The sequence below is a fragment of the Oncorhynchus keta genome, chromosome 4 (assembly GCF_023373465.1).
Source record: "Oncorhynchus keta strain PuntledgeMale-10-30-2019 chromosome 4, Oket_V2, whole genome shotgun sequence".
NCBI classification, from domain to species: domain Eukaryota; kingdom Metazoa; phylum Chordata; class Actinopteri; order Salmoniformes; family Salmonidae; genus Oncorhynchus; species Oncorhynchus keta.
This window is the reverse complement of record NC_068424.1, coordinates 53,126,154-53,145,012: the sequence shown is the minus strand read 5'-3', so window position 1 is coordinate 53,145,012 and position 18,859 is coordinate 53,126,154. Positions and strand designations below refer to the sequence as shown.

At 43.6% G+C, this 18,859-nt stretch overlaps 1 pseudogene; it reads left to right on the top strand.

The window, feature by feature from the left end:
- Positions 1–18,188, top strand: part of LOC118384032 (protein lin-28 homolog A-like) — a 105,180-nt pseudogene extending 86,992 nt beyond the window's left edge.
- Positions 18,189–18,859: the final 671 nt, after the last annotated feature.

The following is an 18,859-nucleotide window of genomic DNA, read 5'->3' as shown; positions in this document are numbered from 1 at the left end:
TTTGGAAACTTTAGAGTGTTTTCTATCCTAAGCTCTCAATTATATGCATATTCTAGCATCTTGTCCTGACAAAATATCCCGTTTACTACGGGAACGTTATTTTTCCAAAAATGAAAATACTGCCCCCTAGTCACAAAAGGTTTTAATGAAATCAAATAAAGAAAGAGTATTTTAAAAGGTTGGTATTGAAGTTATGGTTTCAGTTGGGCGAGGTCTTAGACATCCAGTTATGAGGGAAACACACAGAAACACACCATTCACAGTGCTCATTGCATGCCAGATAGTTAGTTACACAGCCCTGGGGAGTTAGACAGATGCGTTACCCAGCTTTGAGGCATCACCCTGGGGCTAAGCTGCTGTGAGGGTGGCCCTGGGGGATCTGGAGGTCCATCAACAGAGAGTCATGGGAGTATAATCTATCATTTCAGATTTTAATGGGAAAACTGCAGAATCAAAGCGAAGAAGGTGAAGAGCCAGGTCAAGGCCTCTGGATTCAGCCACTTATCAAACACAGCAGCCCACTGTCAGCATTTATGGGTCAGTCGTGTGTGGGTATGTTTGTGTGTGTGTGTGTGTGTGTGTGTGTGTGTGTGTGTGTGTGTGTGTGTGTGTGTGTGTGTGTGTGTGTGTGTGTGAGAGAGAGAGTGAGTTTGTGTGTCTTTCAACACCTTTTTCATTGCTATTTATTGCCATGTATGAGTAACCCTCTTCGTTTGTCTCCGTTGCTGTTCCGATTCTCTTCTGCGCCTTTGTTAAACTGTATTCTTGAAAGAGTTGTTGTGTAGAGTGGAGGAGGGATGGAGGTGACAGGGCAGGGGGACTGGGGAGAGGAGGACACTGTAACCCTGGATTAAAATATAGCCGGAAAAAGGATGGTCTCTCATTCCGAACAGCAGTTTACAGGGGCTGTGCAAAGATCGAAGAGGAGGAAGCCACGGGCTCCGATGAGGATCTGGGTTTGTCTCGTGGCAGTGGCGTGTGTAAATGGTTCAGCGTCCGGACTTGTTTCGGTTTCCTGTCGATGACCAACCGAGATGAGACACTGCTCGAGGAGACTGTCGATGTATTTTTTCAAGCTTACATTTACATTACATTTAAGTCATTTATCAGACGCTCTTATCCAGAGCGACTTACAAATTGGTGCATTCACCTTACGTAGCCTGAAAGAGGGCGAGGCGGTGGAGTTCACCTTCAAGAAGTCGTCTAAAGGCCCAGAGTCTGTCACGGTGACATGTCAGGGTGAGCACAGTGTTACGGCTGTGAGAAGACACCTAAGGGGAAACAGAAACAACGCTCCAATGGGGACAGCTGCTACAACTGTGGAAGACCTGACCACCATGCCAAAGAATGCCAGTTACCTCGTCAGTCCAAAAAGTGCCATTTCTGCCAGAGCATCAGCCACATTGTGGCCAACTGTCCAGTCATAGCACAGCAGTCCTCCACTGGCTCTCAGGGAATACCATCATCATTGAGCGGCGAGAAAGAGGAGCAGAGCCACGCCCCCTCGCTCCACAAGGGAGTTTTGATTGATCCATTCAGGGATTCAGCCAAGCACAAGGTTTCATTGTCATGCTGCTGCTGGAGCTACATGAGGCTGACTTCATTTATCGAACAAACAGCAAGACAATTTTACTTTTATTGATGCTATAGTTGCGATTGAGAGTTAGCTCTGTGTTTTAATGCACAGAGAGACACATCTATCCACCTTCTTCTCAACTCAATTACTTTTAAGTAATTTATTTTCTGTCTATGTTATTATTAAGTTATTATTTCTGTGTTAGATAAAGAAGTATATTATCTTAAAACTGAAACAATCAAATCTTACTGTGTTTACAAACTGCAATAAGATTTGTAATGACAGTTTTTACCACTGTACCTAGACTTGAAGTCGAAAGCTTACATACACCATTACCAAATACATTTAAACTCAGTTTTTCACAATTCCTGACATTTAATCCAGGTAAAAATTATATGTCTTAGGTCAGTTTGGATCAGCACTTTATTTTAAGAATGTGAAATGTCAGAATAATAGTAGAGAGAATGATTTATTCCATCTATTTTGTGAAGTCCACCAGTCCCTCCTGCAGCAAAGCACACCCACAACATGATGCTGCCACCCCCGTGCTTCACGGATGGGATGGTGTTCTTCGGGTTGCAAGCCTCTCCCTTTTTCCTCCAAACATAACGATGGTCATTATGGCCAAACAGTTCTATTTTTGTTTCATCGGACCAGAGGGCATTTCTCCAAGAAGTACGATCTTTGTCCCCATGTGCAGTTGCAAACCGTAGTCTGGCTTTTTTATTTGCGATTTTGGAGCAGTTGCTTCTTCCTTGCTGTACTGCCTTTCTGGTTATGTCAATATACACCTCGTTTTACTGTGGATATAGATACTTTTGTACAAGTTTCCCCTCGAGCATCTTCAACCTCTCGTTGATACAGTATTACAATTTATAGCTCATTTCTGTTTAAACTGAAACTGGCTTTGGAGCTTCATGGTGATATTTAGCAAAGTGCTTTACTTTTCAGTGTCTCTTTCAATGGGCTTCATTTTCAGTTGACTTCGTAATATGTTGTCCGTAAACCATTGCGACAATACTCTGCACTAATCATGTCTATGAGTATGGGCATTTCTCAAAGACACGTAATTGCTCATTGATCCTTATGACTGCAGCTAGGGTTTAGTTTCTCTGAAATCCTCATGTTGAACTCAGGGAATCCCCTTTAAAGAGGAGCTACTTTGGAAGGAGTGGTAAAGTGTTTTATGTGTGTACCTATAGCCTATAGGCTGGGTTGACGGAAAAGCCATGCAGATCATTGATTGCCAAAAGAGCCAAAAGGTTGATGCACTATTTACACGTTGCTATGACGTTACAGTAGTACAGCGAGCCATATTTAATGTTGGTGCAGCGGTTTAAGGCACTGCATCTCAGTGCAGAGGCGTCACTACAGACCCTGGATTGATTCCAGGCTGTATCATAACTGGCTGTGATTGGGAGTCCCATAGGGCGGTGCACAGTTGTCCGCGTTAGAGTTTGGCCGTGGTAGGCCGTCATTGTAAATAATAATTTGTTCTTAACTGACTTGCCTAGTTACATAAACGTTACATTCAAATTCTACACTACATTGTTGGATTTGAAGAACTCTAAGACCGTGCCGTTGTGCAGAAATTATATTTCCTCTGAGTTACAATGACTATTCAAGATCTTTGTTCTGCATCTATTGTGTGCTTTTTAACCCTCTCTTCCCTTGTACTGCTCCCTGTATTTCTGAAGGTAATATTTTTGCCTCTTTGCACAGATAACTCTCTCTATCCAGAGCTGGAACTAGCCGTTTGTCGGGTCTGTGCATCATGTTCTATCTCTGCGACCCCGCAATCTGTGAATTCTGACCCTTGCCAACATATCCAGTGCTCCTGGGCAGGGCATGGTGTGGGTGCCGGGCCGTAGGTGCCAAGCGGCCTACAATCTGGGGAGCTGTGCGGTGCTGTGCTGTGGTACAGGGGTGTAGGTGGAGCATTTGTGAATGGTGCTCAGCCATTCTCTTCCGGCACTGTGCTGCTCACTGGCACTTCCTGGCCTTTGATGGAGCACAGCCAGCCGGCATGGTGCTTCTCTCTCTCTGACCCTCTGCAGTGTGTCTCTCTCCCAGGCTTTCACAAACACAACCTCTGCTCCCAGAGAAGGATATAAAATGAATGAAAATTAGGCTATTTACCTATTTCTCTTTCCCTCCCTCCCCCTCTATCTATATCTTTCTTTCTCCCTCAGTCTCTCTCCGTTTTTCTCTCCCTGAACCCTGTAAACTCATACCTTGGGTGGGTCTCCAAACATTGGGTAAACATTGCCTCCACATTGTAAACAAGACAGTTTGAACAACTCCTGTCAGGGAAAGTATTATGAAAGATGGATGGTTCCTAACTATACTTATGTCTGACACTGACTACTACTAGAACTTTGATGGATGATGCAATATTGATTAATTTGAATACTGAAAATAACCCAGAGCTCATGAATATATGATGTAAAAGCCTGAGTTCACCAGCGAATATACCAGTGGGGCACCGTCAGGGCCCTATACGCCCTCAGAGAGGGCCTAAGGATAGATACAAATCTGTATATATTTTTATATATTTTAATTTGCAATTTTGTTTTCATTGATTTAATATTTTTTTTGTCTTAATTGTAATTATCTTCCTATTGAATTTCTTACGTTTGTGTTGGAAAAAGAAGGGCTAATATCCAAGAGAAAAAAATATCCAATCAGAATTTTTCTTTGGTAGTCTCTTGGTAGAAATAATCTAGCTGGGCTCAACGCTAATTGGCTAGGTCCTCAGGCTTTGAACAGACGGTGCCAGCCAACGTCATTGACGTTGACTTCAATTAGAGCAGCATTTTGGAATGAGAGTAGGATCAACCAATCACAAATAGTCTTGTAATAGGTGGGACAATTGTATGTAATTGGCCCTCTAGAGGGCCTTGAGGCACTAATTCAGGTCTAATTGCGAACCTTATCTTGTTTTCTCAAGCTTGAGCCTAGCTAGCTGGCTATCTTTTTGCAGTGAGTGTATGTAGCGACGGCAGTGGCAACTGCAGAGAGAGTAATCGAGGACGATGTGGTGACTAAATTGTTAACATCGCCCTTTTCAAGACTAACTTTTAATGAAAAGTTCAATCTTGTACATACCTGGAGACCAACTCCTGCACTGCCTGATTTAGTGCCACGAGGAAAGAGTTTGAAAGGCATTTTCAAGTTAATAATTATGAGCGCTATCCGTGGATAACATGCTGTGAGCTGACAAAAAAGCTTTACTCTTGGAATTGCCTACTCTTCAGCACAGATAATAGCTCAAGCTGGACAACTGGTTTCAAAGATTTAGCCTGTTTGACAGTCAGCACTTCGACACCAACCAAAACTCAACTTCACACCTGCGAGCTACAGTGAGTTTAAAATATTTGGTGAAACAAGACTTGACCTTCTTCTTAACGAGCAGTGGCGGAATGAGACACTTGCTCACAATAATGAAGTCAGACACAACAGGGAGATTCTAAAGTGCCTTATTCCATACGGTTGTGTTTTTAGGCACGCAATAATTTGCATTCAGAGGACACGTGGAGGGTAAAGAATCAGCTAATAGGGAAACTACTTGGAAATACTGGAATGCTTGGCTGAGTATGACAGCACGTTAAACTGCCATTTGGCTACGGCTACCGTGTTCACAGGCACTTCCAGCAAAATCCAAAATGACCTGGTACAAGCGGTTGCGAATGTAACGACAGGAAAATTGAAGAAAACCCCCTTTGTAACCATCGTGGTTGGCGAGACGACAGACATCGGCAATGTAGCCCAAATGTCTTATGTGTTGCGTTACACTACCAATGCTGGTGTGAAGGAAAGGTTTTTCAAATTTGAGGATGTATGTAATTGAGAAAAAAACGAGCAGAAGCGGTTGCTGCCCGAATTATCATCTTTTTAGAGGAGTGTGAATGCTCGGCCAAAGTTGTGGCACAGTGTTACGATGGAGCCGCAGTCATGGCCTCTGGTGTAAATGGAGTAGAAGCCAACGTGAAAGAAACTATCCTGCAAGCTCTGTTCATTCATTGCTATGTGCACACTCTTAATCTGGTGATGTCACAAGGTGCTGGTAAAGTAAAAGAATGCAATACTTTTTTTTTCATCTTGGTGGCCTAGCAGCGTTTTTCTCAAGATCTGTCAAACGAAGAAAACTACTGGATGAAATATGCCATCAAAGACTATCCAGAGTGGCGCCAACACCATGGAACTTCTCCTCACGCCTAGTTTGCACTGCGTATGAAAAAAACGGCGGAACTCATTGATCTCTATGAATACATAGGGTGCCATCACGATGCCTTTGATGAAGACACAGGTCACAGCGCAGATGGACACATGGTGCACGTAACAAGCTACGAGTTCTGCTTCCTGCTATCGGCGATCTACTCCATGTTTGCGTACTCCGACGTGCTGTTTGGGATACTTCAGAACATGCAGTTCTGCTTGTCCAGGGTGGACAACTTCTGCAACACCACAGAGAGGGAAAAAGGAGCATTCAATTTCACCTACGAGGACACATGTGCAAGGAGACGTTCGTGGCCAGTACCAACAGCTACACAGTGTGATCATCGTCAACATTGTCACTCAGCTAAGGAACAGGTTCAATAACCATGAAATGCTCATGTTCCTTTCCCTCCTTGACCCACAAAAGTTCCCAATAGATAGGGAAACACCAAACTTTCCAAACACACCACTTTCTCCAGCAGAAAAGACTAATTGATAGTATGCGGCAATTGTATTTGCTTACCTGTCTAGTTTTGACCAATACGGTGTCCACTGCATCAGTAGAAAGAACAATTTCTGCACTAAAAAGGATACAGACATATTCCAGGAACACCAGTGGACAGGCCTGACTGTCAGCCCTGGCTTTAATCACAATCGAAAAATAACTTATTTTGGCTTCAAAATCAAAAGACAACCTGCCATTGCCCACTTCATAAAGAAGGACAGGAGAATAGACTTCGGTTTTAAATGATAATCATAATGGTGAAGGGACTTTTTGTTTTAATCTAGAGCTTGATTTTTGTTGCTATATCGTTCATATCATTTTGAATATAATGTGTAAAATATTATTTAAACTTTAGATCACTGGTTGTGTCGTAAAAACAAAGGTATTGACGTTTCGTGCTGTGATGCTTTTTTTTATTGATGCATGCTGGAGATAGAACATCGAATAAAGTGCAACTTTTTTCTCTCTGACAGCATATACTGTCCGTGGTCTTGAAACAATGTGAGTAGTTGTGTGGTTGAATTTATTCCGCCACTATTTGAGTGACTGTTCGTTTTAGCAAATACGTCTTTGAAACGACGCAACTGTATTTTCTTCTAAAGTGCTTCCTGCTATTGATTTTTTGCAACCGTTGTGTACGTGTGGTGCTTCTGCGAGCCACAGCCAAGGCGTGGCTTAGGACCGTTTGACTCTGTCATCAAACAATTGCTTCTCCTACATATTGTAGGTCTGCAAAAGAAAAGTCTCAAGTCATGCTCTGTATACACAGGCATCAAAGTTCCCTATCTATACGTATGAAGTCAGATATTTTTCCGCAATTGAGGGCCTAGCTCTAATAGTCACAGTTCGCCACTGGAATATACAGCAATATACATGGCTCACTCGGGATACGTTATCAGAGTCGGTACAGCCACCTGGTTTCTTCACGCATCACACCAACAAAAACAAACATAGCTCTGGTAAGAAGAAGCGCAGGGGTGTATGCCTTATGGTTAACGAGTTGTGGTGTGATCATAACAACATACAGGAACTCAAGTCCTTTTGTTCACCTGACCTAGGATTTCTTACAATCAAATGGTGTCCGCATTATCTACCAAGAGAATTCTCTTAGATTATAATCACAGTCGTGTCTACCCCCCAAGCAAACGCCTCGACGGCCCTGAAAGAACTTCATTGGTCTATATAAACTGGAAACCACATATCCCAAGGCTGCATTTATTGTAGCTGGGGATTTTAACAATGCTAATCTGAAATCAAGGCTCAGCATATCGAATGCGCAACCCAGGCTGGAAAAAACCTGGATCATTGTTACTCTAACTTCCACGACGCATACAAATCCCTCTCCCGCCAAATCTGACCACGACATTTTGTTGCTCCCAGCCTATAGACAGAAACTAAAACAGGAAATGCCGTGCTCAGGTCTGTTCAACGCTGGTCCAACCAATCTGATTCCACGCTTCAAGATTGCTTTGATCACGTGGACTGGGATATGTGCCGGATAGCATTGAACAACAACATTTTTTATTTATTTTACGCCTTTTTCTCCCCAATTTCATCGTGTCCAATTGTTGTAGTAGCTACTATCGTGACTAATCGCCACAACTCCCATACGGGCTCAGGAGAGATGAAGGTTGAAAGTCATGCGTCCTCCGATACACAACCCAACCTAGTCGCACTGCTTCTTAACACAGCGCGCATCCAACCCGGAAGCCAGCCGCACCAATGTGTCGGAGGAAACACTGTGCACCTGGCAACCTTGGTTTAGCGCGCACTGCGCCCGGCCCGCCACAGGAGTCGCTGGTGTGCGATGAGATAAGGACATCCCTACCGACCAAGCACTCCCTAACCCGGATGACGCTAGGCCAATTGTGCGTCGCCCAACAGACCTCCCGGTCACGGCCGGTTATGACAGAGCCTGGGCGCGAACCCAGGGTCTCTGATGGCACAGCTGGCGCTGCAGTACAGCGCCCTTAACCACTGTGCCCCCTGGGAGGCCTTGAACAACAACATTGATGTATATGCTGATTCAGTGTGCGAGTTTATTAGCAAGTGCATCGGTGATGTTGTACCCACGGCGACTATTAAAATCTTCCCCAACTAGAAACCGTGAATTGATGGCAGCATACGCGCAAAACTGAAAGTGCGAACCAGCTATTCCCTCTACAAGGCAATCAAACAAGCCAAGCATCAGTATAGAGATGAAGTAGAGTCACAATTCAATGGCTCAGACATGAGAGGTATGTGGCAGGGTCTACAGTCAATCATGGACTACAAAAAGAAAACCAGCCCCATCGTGGACCTCAATGTCTTGCTCCCAGACAAACTAAACAGCTTCTTTGCTCGCTTCGAGGACAATATACTACCACCGACACGGCCAGCAACCAAAAACTGCGGGATCTCCTTCACTGCAGCCAACGTGAGTAAAACATTTAAACGTTTTAACAATCGCAAGGCTGCAGGCCCAGACGGCATCCTTAGCCGTGTCCTCTGAGCATGCGCAGACCAGCTGGCTAGTGTGTTTACGGACATATTCAATCAATCCCTATCCCAGTCTGCTGTACTCACATGCTTCAAGAGGGCCACCATTGTTCCTGTTCCCAAGAAAGCTAAGGTAACTGAGCTAAACGACTATCGCCCCATAGCACTCACTTCCGTCATCATGAAGTGCTTTCACCTCAACCCTACCTGACACCCTAGACCCACTCCAATTTGCTTACCGCCCCAAAAGGTCCACAGACAACGTAGTCGCCATCACACTGCGCAAACATGTATGGCAATTTAGCTAGTTAGCTTGCACTTGCTAGCTAATTCGTCCTATTTAGCTAGCTTGCTGTTGCTAGCTAATTTGTCCTGGGATATAAACATTGAGTTGTTATTTTACCTGAAATGCACAAGGTCTTCATCTCTCCTCCTTCCAGGCTTTTTCATCTTTAAACTTATATGGTGATAGGTATCTAAACTTTCATAGTATTACCACGACTACCGGCAACAGTTTGTCTTTCAATCACCCACGTGGGTATAACCAATGAGGAGATGGAACGTGGGTACCTGCTTCTAAAAACCAATGAGGAGATGGGAGAGGCAGGTGTTGCAGCGCGATCTGCGTCAGAAATAGAAAGGAGTTCTATTTTAGCCCTTGGCATCGCAGACGCTCGTTGGCGCACGCGAGCAGTGTGGGTGCAATAATTTAATACCATGGATTTCTACATTTAATTTGCGATGCTCACGCGACGTGTATGGTCTGGTCAACATGTAATTGAGGTGTATATTAATCTCACATTCCAGTGTTTGAACACGTAAACAAGGCTGCATGGGATTTCTCTACTCTGTGCAGCCAATGGCAATGTCCGCTTTAGGTATCATTCCAAGAGCCACTTATGGATTTGTCAACTCTAACTCAGTTCCATTATATGTTAATGTATTGCCATTTGTAAATATGAGTACTGTACATACATTGGAATATCTCTTACCCTGACCATGAAATTGTTATTTGTCACCTCTGACACTTACTATGTTCTTGAACAGATTACTATCTAGTCGAAACCACTCTAGGGGTTAAAAACTTTTCTGAGGTCAGATCTTAGCTATTGGAATGGCACTTATCTAGCAATATCCTCCAGTTGAAATACCATAGTAAATATTAGCAATTCATTCAACCCTGTCATAACATAGAATTCAAATTAATAAGCTTTGAACACATATCTTATCAGAGTGAGAGATTACTTTTCTCTCTCTGGGAGGTTCACTAAGCAAAGCACACCTTCCCTCACTCTCCCTTCAACCCATTTCCTCTGAGCCTGAGTGGCTTTTCAGCCGTCGCAGGGTTAAAATATGTGTAATACCCGGGGACCAAACACATGGTCGGAAAGGAGGCCACTTTATTTTTCTTACTTCCCTGACCTGTCTGGATTTGATCCCCTGAGCTATCGTTTCTAGACCTTGCCATTTATTTTACTTTCATCTACAAATGGCACTGTTCATTTCCCCCAAGATAATCAGGTTGCAAATTATTTCAGACAAATGTAGCACTTCAGGAAATAGCAGGAATTATTTTCTGAAAGGTTAAGCAAAAATATTATATTTCACATTTCAGGGACACATACTTCCATAAGGACGAAGCTTTTGCTTAATTAAGCATGGGTTATGTATAGCAACCCAGAACATTATTCGAAACAATGTGCATTTTTCGGAAATGTGAACAAATAACAGGAAGCCATTTTGAGAATTTGGGGTTCATGATTGAGTCAATGAATGAAGAAGGCCTTCCTTGGTCAGTCTTTCTGCTGGCCTGTAGTCTAGTCCTTAATGCAGCGGTCTGGCTGTCATAGACAGGGCCTGAAGGAAGTGCTTGATACTGTCAGCCGGTGTTTGGCTCCGACTGGGCGATGGAAAATCTATGTCAGTTTGGATTCCCGGCGCTCCGGATAGGGCTTTGGCCACAGCAGGATCCTTCCCGCTTGAGCCTGAAAAGACCTGGCATCTTCCATTTCGCCGACGCTCCCTGGCTGTCTCCAAGGAAACCAGGAATTCTGCAGGAATAGTAGACCACCAGGGGTGGAAAGAGGACTGAAATATCCTGCTCAATTAGAAGGACTGTTACTTTAATGACATTTTACTGAAGTAGAAGTACAATGAATGATTACTAAAACAATTATCAAAAAAGTATAAGTACTTGGAAAACTACTCAATTACAGTAATGAGAGAAGTTGTAATTAGTTTCTCACTCACTAGGAAGGTTGGGAATATTAAGGGAAAAGAAAAACATGGTCTCTCTTTTCAGATCATCAAGTTTTCTTAGGGGCTCCTGAGTGGCGCAGATATCTAAGGCACTGCATCTCAGTACTAGAGGGTTCACTACAGATCCTGGTTCGATTCTAGGCTGTATCACTTAACTGGCACATAACTGGCCATGATTGGGTGTCCCATAGGGCGGCACACAATTGCCCATCGTCGTCTGTGTTTGACCATGATAGGCTGTCATTGTAAATAAGAATTTGTTCTTAACTGACTTGGCTAGTTAAAAAGTAGCATACATCATTTATTTTTAAGGTCCTTTGCTGCTGTTCTGGGATTGATTTGCACTTTCCGCACCAAAGTACGTTCACCTCTAGGAGACAGAATACGTCTCCTTCCTGAGTGGTATGGCGGCTGCGTGGTCCCATGGTGTTTATACTTGCGTACTATTGTTTGTACAGATGAACGTGGTACCTTCATGAGTTTGGAAATTGCTCCCAAGGATGAACCAGACTTGTGGAGGTCTACAATTTTTTCTGAAGACTTGATTGATTTCTTTGGATTTTCCCATGATGTCAAGCAAAGAGGCACTGAGTTTGAAGGTAGGCCTTGAAATAGATCCACAGGTACACCTCCAATTGACTCAAATTATGTCAATTATTTTCCAAGCTGTTTCAAAGCACAGTCAACTTAGTGTATGTAAACTTCTGACCCACTGGAATTGTGAGAAAGTGAATTATCAGTGAAATAATCTGTCTGTAAACAATTGTTGGAAATATTACTTGTGTTATGCACAATGTAGAAGTCCTAAACGACTTGCCAAAACTAGAGTTTGTTAACAAGAGATTTGTGGAGTGGTTGAAAAACAAGTTTTAATGATTCCAAGTGTAAACTTCCAACTTCTACTGTATATACTAATTAATAATAATTAGGTGGGTGCTTATATTTGTCCTGTTTCATACATGTACAAGTGTGTATTAATACGCACGTGTGAATTGGAAATGTGCTTTTTGCGTACCCCAACTCTCCTTGAGACACCCTCTGAAAGTGGGGTCAGTACAGTACATACGGGTACTCCTTCTCTAAATAACTTTTCGAAAATGAAGACTTCTTCTATGAAAATGTATCATTGTATTAGGGGGAGCGGTATTTGGGGGATACTGTGGTTTAACTGGATCATACCTCTGAATTGGACACTTAACAGAGCTAACGCTGACACTATCGTCACTATCATCAATCTCAACATAAAGATAATCACTTATGAGCCAGCCTCTTCCGAGTATTCCTCCTCATCATCCCTACCACCAGCACAACCACCAGCACAACTTCCACCCTAATCTGCATCACAACAACTGTGGCCCCTCTAAAACTTTTGTTTGTTTAAAAATTTGAAGAGGCTGTTTCCCTTTGACCGTAATGTATCGCTACATTCGACCCCACTGCATCGGCTTAATGTGCACTTAGTATGCAGGCAAGGGCCTCATTAAAATGCAAAGTGCGTTCTGGGAAAACTAGCTCATCTGTAAACACGGAACTGTGATTTTCTCCGACCGAGCCCGAGCAAAACGGAAGCAGGCGGCTCCTCTCCCTCTCTCCCTCTTTCCTTGGTGCTCCATGGAAGGATGTCTCAATCCAGAGGGGCCGGAACTCGATCGGACACAGCAAGGCCTCTAAATTATGCAGGCTGGAACAGTGAGGCATTGTTGCACTTTTAGCAGGGACTAATCTCTCCTCTTATGTGTTTTCCCTCTTTGTTTTTTTACTTATTTACGGAGTGCGATCCCTCTCTCTGCTTTGTCCCACGATGTTAAATATTTAGAAGATGCTGTCGTGTCGAATGCCTCTCACCCCTGGTTGTGCTACCGGTCTGGGCTGATGGTAATGGAATGAGAGCAGCGCATTTAGAGAAACACAAAGTGTTTGCTTAGTGATTTAATAAAACAAAGAGGTATTAGAATGTGATCCGGACCAGTCTGTCACTTAGGGAGTGTGTCTCAAAGCCTACTTTGATGCTCTCCTACGGAAGGCTTTGTTCACTGCAACTACCGACCTAAGCGGTTCAATGTAATTTGAAGATGCAACGTGTGTTTTCAGTGAACTACACATTAATCTATGTTTTGCTCTTTGATGGCCATCAGGTTCATATGAGGACAATTAGATACAATGAAAAATAAATGGATCCAATACAGGAAAACCAAGTCAGGAAAAATTGAATACATATAAAAAAACGAATCAATAAGACCAATAAACAGCATGTTTTGATGTTCTCGTAGCATGAATTCCTGAGGTGCTTCAGTAAACAGCCCTACTCAGTAGCCACTTCTGCATCCTCAAGTAGTTTACCATGGAATCAATCGCCTCTTCTTTCTACTGTAGCTGTTGAGAGATGAATGAATATCATTTTGTGAATTTTCCAGTAACTATGGCTTTCCATATCTGTAAAAAAAAAATATCCCTACAAAATGCATTACCCTGTCTGGTGCCATTGGGCAGATTGTCAAATATTATAAAGTATATATTAAAAATTCTGTGTGACGTCTCATGTGTAGACACTGTGCCTGCTCATGCAAATAAATTCATGAATATTTAACAGAGATGCAAATGAGTACACATGACAAGCAAGGCTTTTAGCTTGGAATTTAATTATAAGTGTAGTCACTTGCAAATGAGTTTACTTTTTCCCTTTCCTTTTCTTTCTTTCACTCCTTTTCCGTTCACAATATTCCCTATAACCAATTATGTTCCCCATGTTATGAATTCCAATATCTCTGGTGTGACAGGAGGAGGAAAATACTTCTCTATTCCAAATGCACATCTCGTATTTTATACAACAAAGTTGCTCTCGTTCGTGGCAGAGAGAGAAGCAACTGAGATGGTAAACGGGGTCTATGCACCAGGTTTTATCGTGTGATTTTCTGACGTTCTGATTGTCCAACTTCTAGGTTTCAACCTTCAGGGTGAGTGACTAACCATGATAAGAGATTGGTTAAGACGAGCGGCGAGTCCACTCTTTAAAAAAAAAAAAAAAAAAAAAAAAAACTCTCCCTCTTTTCTCTTTTTTTTTCTCCCGTGGCCTAGTTTGGTAGAGGCCCTTATAGGACGTGACTGTTCATTAGCACGTCTGAAATAAAGGCAACGCTGAAGGTTGGCCCTAACGCCAAGGTCAAGGACTTTTTAAAGTCTAGGCCAGCCAGCTCTTCCTTTGTAGCTCGTTCACCTCTTTATATTTTCCTTCTGTTCTGTTTTTTTATTCTCCATTAACAGGAAGGATGAGCCTCTTTCAGGCTGGAGAGATTGTGTTGTGTCTGTCTCGCATACAGACTTCACCAAGCTTGATATTTAGAGTTTCCAGAATAACACAGCTAGACACAGAGATGATAGCTCGGGAAAGGTGATTGTCCTGCAGGATTCATCTCATCCTAACACACCACATTGTATCTAGGTCTCCTTGCGGCAATTTAGGTCCTTTCTAATCTCATATAGTATTTCAAGATTATAACATGAAGTAAACCTGATCTGAGTCTCTAAGACACTTTCAAATTACTCTGAGGTGTATATGACAGTGCTAGAGAGTCTGAAAGGGACGTTATACTGGAAAGTGAGACTTGTCAGAGACTCCAAAACGTATTCGACCCAACGGCAGCACTCATGGCCCTTGGAGTACACACCCGCAGCACTTTGTCTATGTGTCGGTACAGAGAGGAAGGGTTGTAAATAGCACTTCATCTAATTCTCCGTCGTTGAAAGGGCACGGAAATGGCTGCTTTATAGCAGGCAGGGTGAGAAATCTCCTCCTCGTCGATACTAATGCCGAGCCAGGCGGTTGAGGAAGAGGCCAGGGGCCAATCAATAGGAGACATATAAAGTATTTCAGATGGTTTCATGGGGTCTGTGTGAAGCGTCACTATTTATTTGAGTCTCTGTTGGAGAGAGACGGCAGAGTGGAGGAGGGGAGGAGTTGTTGAGGAAGACAAACTGGGGTGAACTTTACTGGGCGGAGAGGAGGTCAAAGAGACAGAGGAAAGGAAGAGAGGAGGCAGAACTGATTTAGTGGGCAGTGAAAATGTTTGGTATGAATCACAGAGTAAAGGACAATCAAGTAAATAATGCTTCAGGGAAGGGATTTGCCCATGAGCGCCACCATAACGCATGAGAGGTCATGAGGTCCAGAAAATGGTGTCTCTGTAATCAAACACCCAACAAACAGCAACCACTACAACCAAAATTGGATCACTAAGTCTCTATCCTTCCCATCTCCCCTCTCAAGCCCCCTCCCCTTCTCTCCCCCGTTCCCTGTCCCACTCCCTCCTCGCCCATCTCTCAGGCCCTCTCCCCCTCTCAAGCCCCCTCCTCCTCTCTCCCCTCCCCTGTCCCCACTCCCCCCTCTCCCATCTCTCAGGCCCCTTCCCCTCTCTCCCCTATCCCCTCTCCCCTCTCTCAAGCCCTCTCCCCCCTCTCAGGCCCAGAGCGCCTGTGGCTGTGTGTGTGTGGCCGTGGGTTAATCATTCTCTCTGGTCTGCCTCTCTCTTTCTCTTTCTCTGCTGTAATTGGGTCAAGTGGAACCTTATAACACTCAAGTAGCAGGCTGACCTAATGTGGACCCATCTCCTCACCCCCTTTTCCCCTCATCATCATCCACAACCCTGCCTCCCTGCTCCTCATCATCCCCTTACCCGTGACCCTCGACCACAACCTTCACCTCCATATCCCATCTCTCCTCATCCCACAGCCCTTCTCCTTAGCCCTCCTGCCACTCTCCCTCTTCTCATCCCCTTTTCTGCCCTCATTCCTCACTCTAAAGGAGATGTGATGGAGGGAGAAGAGAGGAGCGAGAGAAGAAGAAGGAATGAAACATTGACATGGGAAGCTCCTACAGTTTATTTCATATCAAAGTCAGGATTCATTTGGCCCTGCTTGCCCAGGTCTGCACAAGTTTAGACAGGGGCCAGACCATCGATTAGAAAGTAATTGTGGAGCTAAAGTGTGTGTATTTTTGTGTGTTATATGAGTGTGTGTCTGTTTGGATGATGCCAGACAGAGAGAGAGAAAGCATTCCCCAGAACACACTTGTGGTTGGCCTTGGGTCAAGGGTTTTAACTCTGATTCTATATGGATTCGACCTACCGTATCTCATTCATTGCCATGAGGATAGACCACAACATACTGTCAGCCATTTTGTGGTAAGGGAGGAGCAGTCAGAAATACCTGGTTCAGACATCTCTGCCTGTAGATGGTCTCTGTCTCTTCCTGTCTGGGGTTGTACTGGCCATGCAACTAGACACATACACTGAGTGTAAAAAACATTAAGAGCACCTGGTTTTTCCATGACATAGACTTAGCAGGTGAATCCAGGTGAAAGCTATGATGCTTTAATGATGCCACTTGTTAAATCAATTTCAATCTGTGTAGGTAAAGAGTAGGAGACAGGTTAAAGAAGGATTTTTAAACTTTGAGATAATTGAGACATGGATTGTGTCTGTGTGCCATTCAGAGGGTGAATGGGCAAGACAATAGATTTAAGTGCTTTTGAAAGGGGTATGGTAGTAGGTGCCAGGCGCACCAGTTTGTGTCAAGGACAGTAATGCTGATGGGTTATTTACGCTCAACAGTTTCCAGTGTGTATCAAGAATGGTCCACCACCCAAAGGACATCCAGCCAACTTGACAAAATTGTGGTATCATTGGAGTCAACATGGGCCAGCATCCCTGTGGAATGCTTTTGACACCTTGTAGAATCCATGCCCCAACTAATTGAGGCTGTTCGGAGGGCAAAAAGGGGAGGGGTGCAACTCAATTTTAGGAATGTGCTCTTGACATGTTGTACAATCAGTGTGGATCAGATGGTAGAGCATGGTGCTTGCAAAGATGTATGAACTTACTACTTTAAGTTGCTCTGGATAAACACGTCTGCTGAATGACTACAATGTGCATGGTGTATTCTATGAAGGAGATACCATATGTAATGAACAATTAAAAATGGTATATTTCTACATAGGCCAAATTCCCATAGTAGGGAAATGTCACAACACACAGATAGTCATTTGATTTCTAATGACTAGTGATTCACTGGCGACAGTGTTCTTCTGGACTGTGACTCAGACTAGGCTGTGTGTCCAGCCAGCCGCTGACCTCAATCCTGGGCCAGCCTCTGTGCTACAGTCACAGTGTCAGCCCTGACCTAAATCTCTCTTCTATTCAATCTTTCTGACTTCCATTCTCTCTTTTATATTCTCTCTCGGCGTCGGTCTCCCTCTCCTATTCTCTCTTTTTATCCTCTCTGTCTCTGCCACCCCTCGCTTTATCTCCTGCTTTCTAAGTGAAGTAGTGTAGGAAAGCGGAATGTTCCCATCTGAGTGGGAATATTGGACTAATGGCGTCCGTGGCGTGGACACAGTGGTTCCTCTTCATATTTCTAGTGTATTATCTTGACAGCTGGAAGACTAAGTTTGTCAGTCTCCTCTCTCTCTCTCTCTCTCTCTCTCTCTCTCTCTCTCTCTCTCTCTCTCTCTCTCTCTCTCTCTCTCTCTCTCTCAATCCGTCTTTCTCCCACTCCCCTCTCTCTCTCTTAAATTCAAATGGCTTTATTGGCATGGAAAGTGTTACCACATACATTGCCAAAGCAAACATATAGACATATAAAATCAATGATGACGCAGATAGATAATAATAGGACCAATAATAATACTCAATGAGTAGTAACAATTAACTGGACACTACAGTAAGAAATAGTGAGAAAGACACTGGCAGCAATGTTATTGCTCTGGATGGCCGTTCCATTGGCTGTCCCTATGGGTGTGGCAGGGAGCTACATATTTTGCAGCTAATATGGCACAAAGGTAGTTTTTTTTGTCGCCAACAGTTATTAGATTTCTCTTTCCATCTCTATCTTCCCCTCTTCCTCTTCTCTTCCCTCTCCCACCCTCTCTCCTGATATCACAATTGAAACTGCCTGTAACACAGAATCTGTCTTTTCAGCATCACTCATACCTGTCATATAGACTTTCATGCAATTTCACCTGTCAAAAGACTTTAATACAATTTCAGACCCAATTTGCATCCCATTTTCACCAATTTATAACATCAAGCTAAGGTTGTTTCCCCTGCAGAGCTGGCTGATGGAGCCGAGCCAGAGGGCCTGCTGGATGGTAAGCAGTAACCAAACTGCAGTGATAGTGTTCCGTGTGTGTTAGCTGTCTTTTTAAGGCCGTGCCGTGTACTCATCCCCCTCCTCCACCCTCCTCTGCACCAGAGGACCAATTTCCTCTGTTATTGTCTGCAGCTGTTCTGTCCTTGATCCGCCATCTTCCTCCGGCGCTGTAAAACACTGACGAACCCCCTTCAGGACACTTTCAACAACCAAAGAGCATAAAAGATCCTTAACTGAGTCTCCCTCAATTACATTGACACAGCTGATGGGGAGAAAGGAAAAACAGACCATTAAAAAAAAAAAAAAAGAAGGGAAGGCAATTGTAGGCAACTAGGCAGAAGCCTGGCGGTAATGAGAGAAACGTTTATAGGGCAAGCGGGGCCCGCTAAAGAAAACGACAACGAGAACCGCTAAAAGGGCCCTAACAGTATGACTTTGTCTGTTTTACTGTAAGAGAGCAGACAGGCTTGAAGTGATTAATTTAGCTCTGAGCTCTGTCCTGAGTACTGCCTCATCTCTTCTGTACCTAAGCGTCTCTAGCCTCTAACAAGAGCAACTAGCTCTCACCTCAGAATTAGACGTTCATTCATGTTTCTCAAACTTCAAATTTCAAAGTTGTTGCAAATCTCAAAAGTGTTTACGGTTAAGTTTAGGCATTAAGTCCAAAACCTTAAGGTTAG